This window comes from Choristoneura fumiferana, chromosome 2, assembly GCF_025370935.1.
Source record: "Choristoneura fumiferana chromosome 2, NRCan_CFum_1, whole genome shotgun sequence".
Lineage (NCBI taxonomy): Eukaryota > Metazoa > Arthropoda > Insecta > Lepidoptera > Tortricidae > Choristoneura > Choristoneura fumiferana.
In genome coordinates, this window is record NC_133473.1 from 4,262,699 (window position 1) to 4,282,750 (window position 20,052).

The following is a 20,052-nucleotide window of genomic DNA, read 5'->3' on the forward strand; positions in this document are numbered from 1 at the left end:
TGAACCGTTAGCCTCTAGCAGTTGAATGATATCTGGAATACCATCGAGTACTACGAGTAATGTAGATAGACATGCCAATTACCGACTTAACAAGCACACTATCATAGAAAATCTTCAAAATTTTCCCCAACGACAATTTCAATAAAATGCATTCTAACTGATATTATATAACTGGTGGTAGTTATAAATTGTTGATCATCGCATACTTAAGCACATCATGACAATACATGTAATACATACCTACTTAATCATTATCATTGTGATATCATTTACAAGGTATGCCAGTCATCATAAATATAGCATCTTGGAAAGACAGTACCTACCAGGAACGAGGATTTATATTTAACTTTTTCTATGACTAAAATAAAATCTAATCGCTATTTTTTCCATTGACATCATCTTTTACCGGCCTTTACAGTTCCAATTTTAAAACATGTAAGGCTCCAACTAGTTCGTCTGCCGGTCCGGCATGTGTCACTGAGCGGGCGGGAGTTACAACAGGCTGGCCGAGAAACATAGGTACCTACTTGCTGTAGTCAGGGCCGACCGGCTCCGAAAACCACTTTTTTGTCTCTGATGGTATTCATAAAGCCTTTAAGATTGTGTAAAAAATAAACTTAAAGAGAAGTGGACTTAGCAAAATTACAATACAAAGTACCTACTTAAGTAATAAGTTAGATTAAAAATTAATTGCTATCGTAAATGTGAGAGATAACATTATGCGAAAGTATTTCACACGAAATGTCAAATTTGCAAGTGCAACGTTAAATGGCTTACTTTATGGGGGTCACACACTTAAAAATACAATTTTTAACACAAAGGACGTAAGGACACTGTTTGTTGAATGGTAGTTTTACACCTTATAAGCAAAATTATAAGCTTGAAAGTTCCACTTGACAGCTACAGCTTTACGTATGACGTGTTGAATGAAAGGTGTAACCGCCACCGCCGCAACTTACCATGAGAGTGGGCGCTTTACAACATCGCTTATATGGAAATGCCGCGAGTGACGTAACGACTCGTATTTTTGTACGTCCCAGACAACTGAATGTCACGACCTCACTGATCAAGTTAGGCTACTCAACTTCTTGGCTCGCCTGCGGCTAACTTAATCAAGCATCCTGTAGAACACTGGAGTTTCGAACGTTTTATTGTATTAACAGCTCTTTCGTCTGAACCAATAGATTGACGTTGGCGCCTGCTGATTTTTCATTTAGTTTGATGCTAATATCTACACATTTTATTTTTTTATTCCTAAAAACTTACACAGACTTATAAGACAGAAAAATATCTGGACGTTATAATCGTCAGTGAAATACAGTCACTTTGTTTCTGAGAAACCGCGAAGAATGCGCACTAAGATATTCCTTTTTAGGGTTTCATACCTCAAAAGGAAAAAACAGAACCCTTATAGGATCACTACGTAGTCCGTCTGTTCGTATGTCGAGACCCTTTTTCTCAGGAAAGCGTGGAGGTATCAAGCTGAAATTAATATCAAATCTTGTCTTGTCTTCTCTGCTACATCTTGATGCAATGATAAAACCAAACTTCTAGCATAGCTTCTAGTCAACGCTATCAAAACAACAGTCATTAAAAAAGGATGTTGTCTGTACAAAAATGCAGTAACAGAAAACCCTATTATGATTTTTATGATACTTTCGGTTGTCCTATAAATTGGATATGAAGGTAGCTCTTATGAACAATCAATAAGAAATGTCTGAAAATCTTCTTCCTCTTCTTCTCTTTTAAAGATATGGCTTTTCTGTCCTAATTAATAGGAGAATTTCGCCAGTGTCAAGGTAAACTCTCTTTGAGAGGGAGGTTGTACGGTGATTGTAGTTTTTGCAACTTGATAGTAAAATTCCAGAAACCACGTGGAGACAACTTGCGCATTAAAAAATGCCAGACACGAGAGCAATATAGAATTTTGTGATCACTGTTCACTGTTAAGGTTAATCGCCGCATAAAACACTATCAAAATTATACTTCAACTAGCCAAAGAAACAGAAATAGCAAAATTAGATATTGTCTACATCCGCCATGTTCGAATGCTACAAATCGAATCGTCTGAAAATCTTATTTTTTGTCTGTCAGTAATCGTTTAAAATTACCCCACACTGCGTACGGTTTGCTTCGGAGAGGCTGTGCTAACACTGGATATTCAAACATACCTACATACTTGTACGGAACCCGCACTGCGCAAGTACAACTTGCACTTGACGGTTTTTAAATCCCTTTCAACAAATAACTTATAGATTTTAGCTCGTGTTTACTCTCGTATGAAACAAGTTAAATGAGGTCGACTGAACCTCATTACCCGAACGACGTAAAAGACCGACACGTTATCCATCGCTGACTCTCTTCAACTACCTTATGAATATTAAAGATCATAACGAGCAATGTATAGTTTTAGAATAAATTTTGCGAAACACGGTCGCTTGGTATTTTTTGCAATTAGTAGGTGTATTAAGTTGAGTTGGTAGACTACGTGGGCTGAATAACTAGATTGTGGATATGTTGTGAGGAGACGGACATAATCTTTAAAAGATAACTAGCTTTTGCCCGCGGCTCCGCCCGCGTGGATTTCGGTTATCGCGCGCTATTCCCTCGGGAACTATGCATTTTTCCAGAATAAAAAGTAGCCTATGTCACTCTCTGGCCCATAAACTATCTGTATGCCAAAAATCACGTTGACATTTCGACGTGAAAGACGGACAAACATACATTTACACACACTTTCGCATTTATAATATTAGTAAGTATAAGTATGGATATTGCGGAAAGTGTCTTTTAATTTGCGATTTACTACTTTATAAAAGGAAAACCTTGACGTCGATATCTGAAGACTGCGATAGTCCACGAATTTTGTGCTTGACTATAACTTTGCCCACGACTTTTCCAATGAGAAAAAGTTAAAAAATAATCTTAGTTCCCTAGTTCCCGACGGCGAGGTAGTTTCAAATATGTTTAAAGCATAGGCAATTTTAAAAACATAACCCTCCTTCGGGCAGTCGGGTAAAAAGCCTTGGTGGCCTTGTGGTTTGAACTACGATCTCTCAAGCGGGGGATCGTGGGTTCAAATCCGGGCTCGGACCTCTGAGTTTTTGAAGCTTCGCGAAAGCGTGTGTGAAGTTTCCAATCCGCACTAGGTCCGCTTGGGAACTAAGGCCCAAGCCCTCTCATTCTGAGAGGAGGCCTGTGCCCAGTAGTAGGACATAGGCCAGAATGATGATGATGAGGTAATTTCAAAATGTCCTTTCTTAATGCATCTGTAGGTACGAGTACCTATAGTATTTGTATGAGGTACATAAAAAGGTAGGTTTACTGTTTATGCCAAAGATCGAGTTTAGGCGTGCGTTATCTGTCTGTCAGTCAATTAGTCACGTTACTCTTTTAAAAGCACAAAGGTTCATAAATATAAAATAATCCCTGTATCACAAAATTAAAATTATTTATTAGCATCATGTTCAAACTTGTCTCAATAAAACTGGTCCAAGGTCCAAGCTATGATCATCTATCATGTCTGTAATTAAAGTATAAAAAAATGTCAGTTTGCGTGACTTTATCGAACCTAATGGCATAAATCACTACAAGTTATGGACTACTAATTCTTAGATCATCTTTCCAAGTGTACCCATTATTCCGTTCACCTTGCATCATAATATCTCCGTCTAGTCTACACTAACTAGTGTATGAAGAATGCTGCTAAAGTGTAGTAGTTTTATTAATAACCCTCCTTTGGGCAGTCGGGTAAAAACTGACCAGTGTTTAAACTTGTACCGACTCCTAACGCCATCTAGTGAGCAACTATAGAAACTCCAAATAGCAACTTCCAACTCTTCCTTCTAACTTCGGTTCCCAGGCATAACATTCGCCTGGAGAGGTTCTCTATTGTAGCCTTTCCCCCACAACCGGTATGTCGCCTGATGGTAATTGCAAATGAGACCGAAAGTGTATCTATAGCTGACTGGTTCCGTAACAACCTATTCTCAGCCTAAATTGTTTTTATCGGGAAACACAGACGGAAATGAATTCCATTCTGCAGCATGATATGGATTATTGCGTCCAATATCATTTTCATGATAAATATCGAAGCCTGCGCGGATACGGCAAGCCGTAGAATACGCTAAAGGAATACGCGTGGCCAGCGCTCAATCTTTGTATTGTCCACAGATATAGATTGAACTAGATAACGCAAACACCTCAATCTGTATGAAAACCAACCGTGTCACTTTTTTATATCTACTGTGACGTCTCAAGAGCGAATTAGCAATGTGAATTCCCCGATGTCCGCGCAAAATCGATTCAAATGCGCCGTAGCTGTCTGTTACAAAGTTAACTGCTCAAAAAAAATGGGCTATTGCAGAGATACTCGTTCTCCGATTAAAGTTTATTGGAGATTATATTTATCTACTAAAACCTACGAAAACAAAAGTCTTTGACAGCGGAAGAGGCGAAAAAGGTGCGGCCTAAATTGTGGAAGGAAATACACACGAAAACATTTCTATTCGTCTTCTTACTAGTCCTGTGTTTTTACTTGTACCTTTTGCTGCTTTCGCGTATTGATTTATGACTACTTAGATTTGAAATATACTCGTATTTTAGCTCTTTCCTTACCCCTTCTTACGTTTCCTCTGTTTATTACCTCAGAACTGCCTCAGAAGTTTTGCGTAGCTGCAACTGATTCTTCATTTTAATACGATCGTAAACTGCGAGCTTATGGTTTTATTACATTGTTATCTCGTGTACTGTTGTCCGTTAATCATAAATTATATTTAACTACTTTGTTGTAGAAAAATTATGACCATGTTTAGATTACAATATGAGATGCAAGTTTTGTGGATGACATAATGATTTAAAAGTTCTTAAAAGTTAGTATCTTAATTTTGATAAAAAGCTAAGTTATCTTAGACTCGTGGAGAAGGAAGGTACAAAACGTTGTTTATCTAGGCTAACTAGGCTAATAATAATCGCATTTGGTACCGCAAATCCAATCAGTTATTATTGAGTGCCAGCCCAACCGGGGGACTTTGCTCGTAATCTCATCTGGGTTAGAAATGTCCACTAACGCAGGAACATATAGCTTTACCTCCTTATTATCGCACTCAAAATAACATCGAACGATATTATTAGGCCGGTCAAAAGCAATTTTTGAGTCCCTCGCACTTGTCAGCAAAAGTAAGCAAAGCGCATGAACCTCTGAAAACTCTTTTAAAAAGTTAGTGTTAATCAACTAATTACTGACTTAATCACCAATAACAACACCCCCCATCTAACTTATTAAAAATAAGCAAAGCATGGATTGAGCGTCACCCACCCACAACGAAATTTTTTCCAGTAATCTTGAGACATGGACTACCACAAATTTGTACTTTTCCACTAAAACCAATTAAGCACTTAGTTCAATAAGAAATAATACACCTAAAATAAAGTGAGTAAAACACTACTTCACTACTCTCACTTGCAAATTACACTAATGATAGCTGTACACGAGTAGGTATTATTTTTATCTGCTTACAGTTATTAAAGGTAATGAAATCCAAATGAGGATGTCTCACTTAAGTTCGATGTCAACGACCCGATGAAGTGATACGGTAATGACTTAACGAAAGTCATTACGTTTGACCAAATTTGACTGGACTCAGTAGCATCGTAAAACGGTGATAATACTAATTTACCTTTACATGAACGGATACAATAAAAACAAATGTATCTTTAAAAGAAATGAAATGGTTAAGTGGAAAGTATTCATATTGTAACAATTGCATCCCTATTTATTTACCGTTTTCTACACCTGAGTAAACCTATTCAACGTTTTTGCGACGTTTTTTTGTCTTTACCGTTTCGCTAAGCATTATTAAAATAGATGATGCTCAGGGGATAATTTTTTATGAAAAATAAACACAATACCGATGCTAAATCAAGCGTGAACAAAATTTTTGCGTCTTGTCCCTCCGTTGTGCTAATAAAAGTGGGATGATAATGACTTTTAAACGACCGGTCAAAACCCTCAAATATTCATCCTCCCATATTGAGATTTACAATCAAAGTTTCAGTTATCTAATTAGTAAACGTCTGTTATAAACGGCGTGCAAGTAAATAATCCATAAATGGTATTAGTAAGTGTAGGTAATTACTTCTATTTAATTGTTCTAGCATCTTTCAACGCAGTTTCTTATTGACGTATTTATCACATTGAAAACCAGAGAATTTGATTTTTAAAGAATAATATCTCACTTAAATGCATTTCTGAAATGAAAAAATATTTTGAGAAACCTGCAAAATGCTTAAAAGACATCCAACATATTCCGCACCACGGGTGTGAGGTATTTTTATTCTCCCATTTTTGCAGCGTAACTATTATGTACACCCATGCTAAATTACAGCTTTTTACTGTCTAATAAAAGTGTTTGAGCTAAGCTTAACGTATAAGGGTACCGTTTATGCCATTTTGACTACGAAACCCTAAAACGGGTTCAAGTTTCAAGTAGTTAAATCAACCGCACAACCAAATAATGATGAACCCACAAACGTAAAACAACGGGAACCGGTACAAAACGTGAAACAAAACCGGAGTTGAACTGACGTCCACCGCAGCGGCACGACGGACAGATAACATCTGATTGGAGTAATCACGGTCCCGTTGCTGAGTCAGGTGAATAGCGTTCAATTGAGGAAATAGATAAAATAAAAATAGATTCACGTTACTTTGCGGATTATTGATATGAACATCATTACCGGGCGAACGTACATCTTAAAATATCATTTACGTCAGACGTCTGGATTTGAGACACAAAAATGCATGATTGCATAATTTCAAATGAATTATCCTTAATTTAGAGCAAATTGGCTATGACAGATACATATTGGCTAAGCAGACCAGACACATACATACACCATCGCACTTAAATTACATGTGAAGTTTTTAGTTTTTTTTTAATTTGAAAAAAAAAAAGTTCTACTTTATAAGTGACAATGTCAGGGCAGAATGGTTATTTAAAGTCCTGGAGGTCGAGGTAGTGGCGCGGGTAAATGAATTCTGTAAATGAGAAACAGTTCTCATTCTCTTTCTTTCCTTACGTACTTATGAGTAAATTAGGTACATATCTTTAAAGTGTATCCTCAAACCAAAGTTCGCCATTAAGAGTTGATAGCGGCTCACAATGTGGGTAACATATTTTGAGCTTGGCTAAGACTATATTGTGGTTTTCAAAACATTTGCAGCTTATAAATATTCCTAAAATTGAACTTTGCCGATTAAAGGCTGTCTATTATTAACTTTTTGTATTTATTTAAAGACGCTCTAAACTTGAAAGGTAATGACAACGCTTATTGGATTCTTTGATCTCCAAGCAAATATTATTTTAATTAATTATAAATTGTTGAGGAAGTTTTGTTGAGGAGGTAATAAATAGATATCAATAAATTAACCGTCTAGAAATAAGATAAATAAATCAATTAGCCGTAATTGGACTTTTTAGGGTTCCGTAGTCAACTAGAACCAAAATAGTTACCAAATCACCAAATTAGTTTTAAATATTTTTGATTATGAATATGTATGTATGTTATGTTAGTCTGTAAGGTATTGGGCTCCACAGAAAACCAGCGTTACTGCACATAATGTGCGGCAACACATGATGAGTGGAGACCCTTTTTGGTATCCTGCCGTGTCACCTAGTAACATAGTTTTAGTGCTAGTTCTAGTCTTAGTTGTAGGTGGTACTTTTGTAGCCAAAATAAACTTTTCTTTCGTTCTTTCTTTCTTTCTTTCTATTTATTGTATGGGCCAAGTTGCCTGAAATAAATGAATTTGTTTATTTATTTATTATAGTTTCGCCATGTCTGTCCGTCTGACTGTCTGTCCGCGGGTAAGCTCAGAGACCGTTAGTACTAGAAAGCTGTAATTGGGCATGAATATACATACCAGTTACGCGGCCAAAGTGGTATAATTCGTTACGTAAAGTCGGGGTGTTTTTTTTTCTCGACAAACCCTAATGTGTGGGGTTTCGTTGGATAGATCTTTTGAAAACATTGGTGGTTGCTAAGACAATTTTTCAATTCAGTGATCTGTTTGTGAAATATTCAACTTTAAAGTTCAATTTTTCATTAAAATCGAGCGCCCCACCTCTAAAATATAAACTGTTGGGTGGAAAACAGAATGGTAGTAAATGTATCGAATTTACAAGGAAATTTATAGTGGCTAAGATTGCTTGAGAATTATTAGTAGTTTAAGAGTAAATAGTAGCCTAAGGTATAAAATATACCTAAACTTGGAAGATTCCGTAACCGATACGAAATCCTTAGAAAAATATTACTTGATTTTTTCGTAATGGCTACGGAACCCTACCCTGGGCGTGTCCGACACGCTCTTGGCCGGTTTTTATCTTATGAAATCATAGTAGGTACATTTTTCTGTATCTTTTTTCACTCTGTAATGCTGATTGACGAGTATAAGCCAAATTGTAATTAAACGGCATTAACATAAACATATTGATCAGCATTTTCTTGCAAATTTGTAATAAAATAGCGTTTTACAATTTCAAAATGCCTATTATTTTATACTTACTAAGTGTTTGTATTCATATCATAACATGCCTAAGATCGCTTGATTATCCGACATTATTCCTATGTGCTAATAAAATCCTAATTCATCATGGATTATATTACATCAAAATGCTCTACGGACCGCAAAAAGACAGAATCACTTATTACAGTAACATATGGTCAACGTAATAGCGCATTTCAATACTAATTACAATAGTTTAACGTATAAGGTACAGTTGGTCTAAATTAAGTCCCAGTGGGCTCCCACGCGGGCAATTTATATTCGATTGCTAGTCGCGGCGAGCTTACCGCGACGGCGTATGAATATGCGATACAAAACTATGAATTAAGATCAGGATAGTTGTAGGCGACTTGTATAATTGTCTGGCTTTAGCTGTATAGGTGCTTGTAATAGGTGCTTTGCTTTTGTTGTCATAGACACAATTGAAACATGTAATAAAGTAGTAAAAATACAATTTAGGAAAGAAGGGTACTTAGGTCACTAGTGCCTTGGAGAAATTATTAACTTCATTTGACCTCTTGAATGTTCCCTTAAAGTTAGCGGAAAAAACAAAAATACGACGGCGTGTATTTCGTATGAATTGTGTTATATTCTATTTTATATTTGATTTAAATAAATTTCCCCAAAAAGTGCGAATGTAATACTCCCTAGAATTAGTATTTTTCTCGCGGGGAATATAGTCATGTAAACAACATGGTGGAAGCCGTGGTGGCCTAGTGGTTTGACCTATCGCCTCCCAAGCAGAGGGTCGTGGGTTCAAACCCCGGCTCGCACCTCTGAGTTTTTCGAAATTCATGTGCGGAAATACATTTGAAATTTACCACGAGCTTTGCGGTGAAGGAAAACATCGTGAGGAAACCTGCACAAACCTGCGAAGCGATTCAATGGTGCGTGCGAAGTTCCCAATCCGCACTGGGCCCGCGTGGGAACTATGGCCCAAGCCCTCTTGTTCTGAGAGAAGGCCTGTGCCCATCAGTGGGACGTATATAGGCTGGGATGATGAAACAACATGGACTAACTAAATATAATCTTCTCTTTCATTAATTTTCATGAATGACGTCGATAAACCTTTATACCTATTATATCCTGTGTCGCTCGAGCATCATAAATAAGCTATATCCGTACACTTTTATGGTTTTCACGCCTAAAAGGCGAATTTTATAGTTCCATGTAAATAAACACCGATTTGCCAAGTTTCACCAAGGTGGCAAAGAAATTATTGACACCAACATCGCTTAAAAAACCTCGTCATGCACAGTCACAGTGCATTACTACCTCAAGTGCTACACTGCCGACTTTTTACAACTAATCACAGCTGCAATCGAACAAATAACCGTTCTATTTCGTTAAATTAAGGTTTATAACAGCGGAGTTTTGCGTCCGTTCTTTATCACGCGTTTACAACATCATGTCATGCTGTATAGAGGCGCTATAGAAGCAGCGACGGCTCTATTGCTGTGTTATAAGCGTCACTTTTAAGTGATAAATGCATGTTTCGTTGGTTACGGTACCAGGTTTGTTTGATTTGAGCATGGTGTTGCCGTTAGGGTAAACACTTGAGCTATTGAACCTAGAGGAATGTAGTTTTTTGTTTACTTTGTATGGATACGTTTTCACAAGTGTCAATGCTGTATTTACGATATTTACGATGCCGTGTTCATGATAACCGTTGCAATTGCATTGATATAATTTTGCTAACTAATGTCATTTGTTGTTATATTTAGAGCGATTAAACGAAAGGCACTAAAAACTTCTATTGAAATGTGAATTTGTTATCAATTAGGAGCTATTACTGGATGATTCGTTATTAAAACGTAGTAGGCTCCAATTAGGTTTGAATTCGTAATTAACGGCGATGGAACAATTACACGTAATTAATGCATCTACATATAGAGATACAACGATCATTTTAAAAACATAAAACCGAGATGACAAAATATATGATATTTTTGTCCGGAAAGACTAAACTTATTAGGTACCTAACCTACTAGAACGTTTTTTGTATTCCATATTAAACAAATAATAAATAAATAAATATATTTTTACTTAAAAAAAAAAAACAGAATTAATTTGACGGACGTCTCTGGCTCTGACTTTAACCGCCGCATCTGTACTTTAACCCAAAGATAACTGATATTTATATACTTATATACTTTCGTGATACAGATTCAATTTTCTTTTATCAGTATGGGGTAATGTTATCATGTCATGAAAGATTAACGCAATTTGATCCGTAAATTTTAATTTAATCCTATAAATTTATTTGCTAGTCCTATGGCAAACGTAACTAATGCAATTGAATACTGTTTGGACTACTCCAACACAGGGTACTTTCACAGAACTTTTTGTTATTATAGATTATTGCTGTTTGGAACGATTTAAATATTAGTTTTTATTTTTTAGTAAAGTTTCAAATTTTTTATTGCTGATCCTAAGTTGATACTGGCCAACGAATACTTTATAATATTTTTCAAAGAAAGTATAGGTAGTTTTTATTTATCTGTTATAAGATAAGAAACATGTCGTTTAATTTTATAAGTTAATTAATATTGTTATTAAACAACGGGGATTTACTAAAACCTAACTCTTTTCTGGGAACCTTCTGACTTATTATAAAGCTATTTAATTAGTCGAACGTGTGTAAGTTGAAAGAGATATCATATCATGATAAAGATAGAGAAAGAACCCGACACTTAGACCAATTAATAATGAGAAGCAATTCCGATTATTAATCGATACATTATCATCTTGGCTGTGGATATCGAAATTATTGACCTTGATTTAATTTATTTTATTTCTTTCCAAAAGTATTATCTCATTTTAATAACAATCTTCAGAACACGCCTTATTTTCATATTCATAAGGTTAAATTTTATAATTTTACTGAAATTTAAATGAGACGTTTTAAAGGATTAATTTCCTTTACGTTAATACATCTTTCATGAAAACTACTTACCATTATGGTATTGTTTTATTGAAAAAATTGGTCTCTGAACAATATTTTTATATTATAAATACATGTACTCTTGTGTACTTCCGTAGTAAGTCGGTTCGGTATACATACTCATACGTAAGTTTCATAATTGCCTGTCGTCATTAATTTTAGCTGCCAGTCGCGCCAATTTGAGCTAGCCGTCTTTTGTGGCTATCTTATTGTTTTTTCAAACTCCTGTTCCTGGGAGTCTCTTATGGCTTTTACGTTTAATCAGCAAGAAGGCGAGCTGTCAGATGGGTCGCTCAACGCAGGTCCTTCATTAAGAATGGTCCAGTCGCGTAGTGTAAATCAAAAGCTGTGGCTACAGACCAATCGCTGTTAAATTGGATATGAGGTCATCGATAAGAAGCGGAACATTAAATTCATTTGTAAAGACAATCTGATTAATGATCCAATTTGATTACATCATACGTATGGCCCTGATTATTTTTATTGTTCCAGTTTTCGTCGATATTTAAGTGCTGCAAAAGACTGTTTTACTAGAAGCATGAAAATGGACAAAATGTTTTTTTTTTTCATAAAAATAAATGTGTTATATATTAATTTCCATCTTCAGTTTTTATCGAACGAAAACATTGATAATAAAATACTTATTATATAAAAATATATAATAGGATAAATTTGATTATCCTTACGTATTAAATGCATCCAACACCTAATTAGTTGTTGTGTATATTTTTTTAACACTTTTGTATAATAAGTATTTTATGATCAATGTTTTCGTTCGATAAAAACATGAAGATGGAAATTATAACACATTTATTTTTATGGAAAAAAATCGATTGTCCATTTTCAACTTCTTGTAAAACATACCTACATCTTAAGTGGCGTTTACAGCACTTAAATATCAACGAAAACTGGAACAATCAAAATAATCACGGCCATACGTATGATGTAATCAAATAGGATCATTAAAAAAATGGGGAAACTTGAAATATCATTCATTCAATCATTGTTACATTTAAACGATTAATGCCCTTGTTTCTGTCGTAATTTGAAACTGAAAAACAGCTTTTAAAGAATGATTAATCTTAAAGATAAGATGGACCTTAATGGCGATCCTTAAACCTTTCTCGACGTCAAATGTCGCAATAAAATTAACGTTGAACGTTTTCTGAGTAAATGGGCTATTTTTAATGGTTTGCAACTCAAACGTTTTATGCCTCGGGGCGAGAACAGATTAAAATGTTTATGAGTTTTTATTAGTGCGATGAATTAAATGTAAACCAATTTATTATATCTTAAATAACGATTGAACGTACAATGTTGGTTATACTATTAAAATATAGAAATTGTTGCAGAAAAAATTGTGATTTTTGTCAAAAGCAAATGATGAAATAATCAGTTCACCAAGCATTTATAAACTAGCCTGTTACCCGCGACTCTGTCCGCGTAGAATTCAGTTTTCACTATCCCGCTGGAACTATGAAATTTTCCGGGATAAAAACTATCCTATGTCCTTCCCCGGGACGCGACTCAAACTATCTGCATACCGAATTTCATCTAAATCAGTTCAGCGGCTTAAACGTCTTGAAATAACAAACAAACAAACTTTCTCATTTATTATATTAGTGGGAAGGGTAATTTGCAAACTACTGATCTGATTTTAAACATTATTTCATTAATAGATAGCTACACTATAACTTTTTTGTCCGGGGAACTACTTTTAGAAACTGCGATATATGTATAGTACTACATTAGCTCTTTACATCAAATAAGTTCGCCTTTGTAGTTACATATATCTCAACGTTTGACAATTGTGTTTGTTTATTTATTTTGTACAATAGTTTACATAGGTACATACTCGTACGTACATACTGACCTACGTACATACATCCGGCTGTCAATATAGCTAAGTTGGTGATAAACTCATCAAAATAATTATATTCAGAAACTTAATGGCGCTATCAATCATTAAACTAGACATATAATTACTAAATTTAAACTTTACAAAGTCTAGACTAAGCGTTTGCCCGCCCATTTTAGCTGAACCTCTAATCGCCCTACTGACTTTGATGCCAGGAATGTGTCCTCTGATATAATTAAATGAAGTTCTAGATAACAACGAACTAAAACAATTTCTTCGCTCACCCGCGGGTCCCGCGACCTTATGATGGCTAAGTTTATGCAAAATACTGTAAGTCAAACACACACACACAAATTACACAAACCCTACTACCTACACCTACTAGTGTCTACCTACGCTGACGCGATTCGAACTCAACCAGAGCTAGATGAGCTAGATGGGTTTGTGTGATTTGTGTGTGTTCTTACAGTGTGGAGGTGGAGGAACTGCATGAACACGCATATATATTCTACATAAACTTAGCCATCATAAGGTCGCGGGTGAGCGAAAAAATTCTTTTAGTTCATTGATATGGACCTCCGCAAAGTAACGAATGATTTAATAATTTTTTATAGATAACGTCATACGTATTTTCTATGTAATATTGACCGCAATTACTTTTGATAAGATCGCGATTTTTTGACACAGTTAATGTTTTAAACCCCGACGCCGAAGGGTGTTTTATGTTTGACACCAATGTCCGTCTGTTTGTCCGTGTGTTTGTAACATACGGAGATTCGACATTGAAAAGTCTTATAAGACATAAGAAGCTGCCGTATACCGTCTAAAATTATACGACAATGCGCGTATTTAATTATGTGGTACTTAAATTAAAATATAGTACTTATTTTTTTTAATTACGGTATTATTTTTGCGGTAATTTCCGTTTTTTTTATTTGAGGATGGCAAACGAGCAAGTGGGTCTCCTGATGGTAAGAGATTACCACCGCCCATAGAAACCTGCAACACAGGGGATTTCAGATGCGTTGCCAACCTAGAGACCTAAGATGGGATACCTCAAGTGCCAGTAATTTCACCGGCTGTCTTACTCTCCACGCCGAAACACAACAGTGCAAGCACTGCTATTTCACGGCAGGATTAGCGAGCAAGATGGTGGTAGCAATCCGGGCGGACCTTGCACAAGGTCCTGCCACCTGCAAAACGTTCAGGTACGACTACTACATTTTTTACAGTTTCAACATTGCGTATTCATCAGCCCGTAGAAATAATGCCTAACGTGTAATCAAACTCTTCATGTTCAAAATAATAAACAAACAGAAATGAGAAACAAATATAAAAATAAAATAAAAAAGTAATATTTTTTAGCAAATATTCATCATCATCATCATCATGTCAGCCGAAAGACGTCCACTGCTGGACATAGGCCTCCTCCAAGGCTCTCCACTCAGACCGGTCTTGTGCTTTTCGCATCCACCGCGATCCCGCGATCCTAACCAGGTCGTCGCTCCATCTTGTTGGAGCCCTACCGACAGCTCGTCTCCCGGCAAAATAGCAAATATTACAAAGAGCTAAATAATAATTGAATGGACCAAATGAACTTTTCATTTGTTTTCGTGTAAAACTCGATGCAATACCTTACCGTGAAATCGATTTATTGCAAATTAGAAATACCTTACCCGTGTGTACTTTTCCATTGTTGTTTGATTTTACTGAATAACCTTGACTAGACGGTTATAGTTTATAAATATTGCACTTGAAACGCAAATCCAAAATTAGAGATTAAAATTGAAAATTGATGGAATTGATGGCATTATTTTAAATGATTGAATTTTGATTTGCAACCAAATGTCAATTCAACCACTGTACTTTTTATTCACTCATCTTTTGATTTATCACAGAGAGTTAATACGAGTGAGACACTGGTATTCTGGTATTGCTGTACAATAACCAGACTGGGATCTTCGCAAATTCAATTTTACGATGACTTTAGCAGATTTATTAAACGTCAACATGACGTAGGTACTTATGTAGAGAAAAAATTCTACCCCGGTACTCGATTCAGTTCCGTCCACTACCAAATAAGTTTTATGTGACCCCTTCATAATTTAATTTAAATTTTCAAAAAAAAAACATAATCCGCCTTTGGGCATTCGTGTAAAAAATCCTGTCTCATTTATGTTCTACACAGCTCTAAGATGCATAAAACAATAACGTGATCCATCGATCTCACTCACTATCCCGTTCCCTATATCTCGCATCGCGATGCCCCGATACTGTCAGCTTGCAACGCTTTGTTACACCTTGCAACATACTTGCGCAATATAGCTTTTATTACCACCACTTATTAAAGCCGTGGTAGCTTAGTGGTTTGACCTATAGCCTCTTAAGCAGAGAACCGTGGGTTCAAACCCGAGCTCGCTCCTATGATTTTTCTGAATTTGCAAAATTAATTTGAAAGCTACCAAGAGCTTTACAGGGAAGGTAAACCTGCACTGATCTGTGAAGCAATTCAATGTTTTTTGTGAAGTTCCCAATCCGCGCGAAGCCCGCGTGGAAACTGCCCAAGCTTCCACCTTCAGAGGAAGCCTGTGTCCAGCAGTGACACTAGTAAAGACAGGAAAAAAGAAAAGATTTGAGAAGATTAAAATAAATGAAATAATGAACCTTACTATAAGTAGTATTTATTGTGTGCCCTGCAAGGTAAAGGTTAAGGGTCTTCCCCTTATTCCTCGTAGTACCACCATCTTGTTCCACCAGTGGGTCGAGAAGGAATTGTCTTCCCTCGCGGTACCACTGAATAATAATTGTTGCTCTACTAGCGATAAAATAAAAACTATACAGAAAATTTATTTCGAATGCCTACATCCTACTAATGTTTTATAAGTAAATTTGAAAGTTTGCCCTTCATGCATAAAGTACGCATCATTTGAGAACGAACATTCTTATTTTTTCATACAATATTATCTGCCTTGAACGGGAATGGAACCCGTGACCTCAAGCTTCGTAGGCAGCTCTGATTTGTAGGCTGACCTCCTACGCGCAAAACATTTGCGCCAATGCGACATATCTACCTACATTATTATTCAAAATTCTTCGGTGATTTGGTCGTTGGTCGTGGGTATGCGATGTGATGTGCCTCTGTAGTCCCTTTGATTTGTCTTGTTCTGAATATAGCACGATTCGGCAATATAAATTCAGAATTTCCATACAGGAAGGAAGTTACGCTCTTTGTGAGACAGCAGATGAATAAATACCGGTGTTTCCTGTGTTATTTCGTTACTTTCCTATCTTTTGTTTCGTATAGGGAAATACGATGTTTTTCTTTTCTTTATTAAATTTGCCTTGGTTGAGGAAGGTCGGCTCCTTATGTATCGCATTCTGAAGGACTATTTATATTCTGATTTTCTGCAAGTGATTTACTGTAAATTTCAAAAGAAAATCACAGGTAAAATACTTATTACTGCATGCTTATTTATTACTATAAATAAACCTTTAGTTTCTGTCTTGCCTTTTTTGTTTTTTTTTCATTAAATAGTAAGTATTCGGTAGATACACCCTTTTCCTTGAGGATACTTGATATTACAAAAATCTACGAATAAATATTTATTCGTAGACAAAAATGCACCAACTGACAAGATTTGATAACATTGTTAGTGAGTTAAAGCGGAGCTAACGTTAGGATTTTAAAAATAAGTTTATATACATTTTTATGAGCAGACTAGCTTTTGCCCGCGGCTTCTCCCGCGTGGAATTCTGTTATCGCGCGCTGTTCCCTCGGGAATTACATTTTCCGTGATAAAAGTAGCCTATGCCACTCTCAGGCCCATAAACTATCTCTATGCCAAAAATCACGTCGATCCGTCGCTCCGTTTCGACGTGAAAGACGGACAAACATACAAACACACACACTTTCCCATTTATAATATTAGTATGGAAGTATGGATATGTAGTTTCAATGACAAGCATCAAAATAGCTTGTATTAAAAATGTAATATACGAAACTTATTCACATACAATTTCATATCCTACTTTCAAGGGCGGAAGCGATCAACTGAAGCAACAATAGTCGCCAGTCTGTCCATTGGTGACATGATTTCCGCCTATTATTTTGTTGTAGTTATTATACAACGTCTTAACTATTTTCATAATAACAAGCGGACCACCTGATAATTTAATAAACGTCGCTAATATAACAGCAGCCATAAAATCATTTCACTAACCCTACTCAACTTAGATGAAAAGTTAAATTGCTAAGATATACCGTTTGACAGATCAGATCTTGATGACAATCTATTTCCTTGAAAACAATCTTAGAGAGGAAAAACAATTACTTACAGAAGCCTAATTTAATTCGCCTTAAAATAGTCACTTTAAAGTGTAGCAACAAATAAATTAGCCCGAAAACGTTTTGCTACTTTCCGAACTTGAACTATGCCCGAACTCTTGCCTTAATTACATTAATTGTTTCGCGTTCAAAAACAAAGACATCAGAGAGTTTAAAGTAACTTAAAACTTGAATAATTCAATTATTAATAAAGCCGAAGAAGTTATTGCTTGAGAAATTGCTTCTGATTAAATATTATTTATTTTGATTTTTAGCTGCACTTTCCAACGGCATCGTGAGAGAATACATTACATAATTTAAAGATAAACTGCTCTTCTGTTCGCAAATAAAATTAACTCGTCACTTACTGAATCTATGTCACTATCTTACCGTTTTTCTCACACAATATCAGAAAGTGTGTTAGTGAACGAGATGAGCGTAATCATATTACTTGTCGCAAATTACCGTTGAGATCGCGCTGCTAGTAATTTGTCTTACTTTGCTGAGCTATTACAGAGCAGAGGTAGCTTTTTATTTAGTCGTTTACGAACATTTACGCAGTGATAATGATTTGATGATTAAAATCAGCGTTAAAATGTAAAACACCGGAATGCTGCAGCGCCAACGATGCTTACGATATCTTGGTAGAGTTTTCGTCCTTCATAAGTCAAGTTGAGTAAAGATATCTTAACGTAATATAGGGTTCCGTACAAATTTGTAGGTATCTATGAGTATCCAGCAGTGTTATCAGAGCCCTGCTCCTAAGTATGGAGTCAATTTGGATTTGTTACTCACCTAAATACACAGACAGACATAAAAAATAAGACTTTCAGAGTTTTCTTATTGGCTGTGCCACAAGAGCTACCTTTATACGAAATTTCAAGTTTCTAGGACAACTGGATGTACCTTTAGGTTTTGATTTCCCGGCAAGTTGTATGAAAATCCCTTTTTAATAAGTGTATCTTTTGATTGCGCTGTCTTAGAAGTTTGATTTTTTCACTGCTCCAGGGGGTAGAAATCTGCACCTGAGTCTATCTTCTATCTATCTTATTCTATCTTCTATATAAATAAAAGTGAATTGCCGAAATGTATGTAAGCGCATAACTTCCGAACGACGGCACTGGAACGGGGCAACAGCTAGTATTTGATATTTATTTCAGATTAATATCTCCACCCGTCCCTGAAAAAAGAGTCTGTTTTGGATAGACCGGCGGATGGAAAACAAAGTGGTCCTATAAGGATTTCTTTTTAAACCAAATTGAAAATGTCTTCCATTTTAGAAATCTGCTAGTAAATCAGATCAGTCTAATACTCCTAACTTTTTACCGTATCTTTTAAATATCTCATTAAAATTGATTCTGGGACGCCACGAATCGCCGCGACTCGCCACGACTGCCCGTCACGACAGCGACCCTCTTCCTGATCCTGCTGCCTCCAGATAAATCACGGGGAGATTTAAACTGGCTGGAGTGTATTGTTGTTACTGTTACTAAGTTACCTGTAGCTCTTTATTTTTTACAAAAGTGTTACTGTTTTGTTACTTGCGCTGTGTTACCAACATTTGGGTTTAATGCTAATCGATAATCAGATATAATTTGGTTTATTCAGTAATTGATAGCGATCATATTGAAGTCGCAGATATATGTAGCCTATCTTTTTTTTCTGTGATATTTTTTATTTCAAAAATAACTTATTATTCAAATTCATTGTCACCATCTAATGATTTATTTTGAGCTTACAGCTTCTTTCAAAAGCTTGATACTTGATGTCAAATACATAACAGTCATGAATACTGACGTAAGATCTAAGACTCACGTAGAATTCCCAATAGTATCTACTAAATTAATGTAGAATGACTATGTATCCAGAATTGGTTTTAACAAGCCATTAATTGTAGTTAATTAATTAAACAGTTTTTGTCATTTTTTAACTCCTGGCTCCCGACCTAACCTTGTATTTTCTTTTGTTAATATTTGACATCAATATACATATTTTTAATATTTATAAATAATCACAAATAAGAATTTTCTTTCTTTCTTTCCATCATTCTATTTAGATTTTTCCCCTCGACTCAATCCTACTCACCTCTTTAAAAAAGGGCTTTGGCTCAATATATCAATACTGCCTATATGCCTGACTGAAAACTGGGGGGAGGGGGCCGTAACTAACCCGGAACTAATGCAACAAATTGCGGTAATTGCCCAAAAACAACTTATTTACACAGTCGGTCATGTTTCCGTTCACAATTACGTTTAATTGTTACTTCGGACGGTTACACGCACACTAATTGGTTATCACCATTATTATAATAGCTTTGTGTTTAATAATGAATAAGTTTACCGAAATAATTCGACAAAATC

The 20,052-nt window shown here is 35.8% G+C and overlaps 1 protein-coding gene across 8 annotated transcripts in view; it reads left to right on the forward strand.

Moving 5' to 3' along the window:
• Prosap (SH3 and multiple ankyrin repeat domains prosap) overlaps positions 1 to 20,052 on the forward strand; it is a 309,844-nt gene that overhangs the window by 202,817 nt on the left and 86,975 nt on the right. The gene's annotated exons all lie outside the window — the stretch shown is intronic.